The sequence below is a fragment of the Arachis stenosperma genome, unplaced genomic scaffold (assembly GCF_014773155.1).
Source record: "Arachis stenosperma cultivar V10309 unplaced genomic scaffold, arast.V10309.gnm1.PFL2 arast.V10309.gnm1.Scaffold_100028, whole genome shotgun sequence".
Classification (NCBI taxonomy): domain Eukaryota; kingdom Viridiplantae; phylum Streptophyta; class Magnoliopsida; order Fabales; family Fabaceae; genus Arachis; species Arachis stenosperma.
The window spans coordinates 211,538-212,252 of record NW_026651370.1 but is presented as its reverse complement, the minus strand read 5'-3'; the positions used below and the strand labels follow the sequence as shown (position 1 = coordinate 212,252).

Sequence of the window (715 nt, the reverse complement as noted above, 5' to 3'; positions counted from 1 at the left end):
TTCTGAGCCAATATGGCATTCAGAGCATCAATTTCAAGAACTCCTTTCTTCTGAGGTACCCCATTATTTACGGAATTCCTCTCAGAGGTGTACATAAACTGGTTGTTTGCAACCATGTCAATGAGTTCTTGAGCCTCTTCAGGCGTTTTCTTCAGGTGAATAGATCCACCTGCAGAATGATCCAATGACATTTTTGAAAATTCAGAGAGACCATAATAGAATATATCTAATATGGTCCATTCTGAGAACATGTCAGATGGACATCTCTTGGTCAGCTGCTTGTATCTTTCCCAAGCTTCATAGAGGGATTCACCATCTTTTTGTTTGAAAGTTTGAACATCCACTCTCAGCTTGCTCAGCTTTTGAGGAGGAAAGAACTTATCTAAGAATGCAGTGACAAGCTTATCCCATGAGTCCAGGCTATCCTTGGGTTGTGAATCCAACCATACTCTAGCTCTGTCTCTTATAGCAAAAGGGAAAAGCAAGAGTCTGTAGACTTCAGGATTAACTCCATTTGTCTTTACAGTGTCACAGATCTGCAAGAACTCAGTTAAAAACTGGTAAGGATCTTCAGATGGAAGTCCATAAAACTTGCAGTTTTGTTGCATTAAAGCAACTAGTTGAGGCTTAAGCTCAAAGTTATTGGCTCCAATGGCAGGAATGGAGATGCTTCTTCCATCAAACTTGGACGTTGGCTTTGTGAAGTCTCCAAGCA

General features: G+C 40.7%; 1 non-coding gene across 1 annotated transcript; it reads left to right on the top strand.

Moving 5' to 3' along the window:
- The first annotated feature begins 249 nt into the window (after window positions 1–249).
- LOC130959981 (small nucleolar RNA R71) lies at window positions 250–353 on the top strand. Its single transcript, XR_009078953.1, has one exon. It is a non-coding gene; the product is annotated as a small nucleolar RNA R71 (small nucleolar RNA).
- Window positions 354–715: the final 362 nt, after the last annotated feature.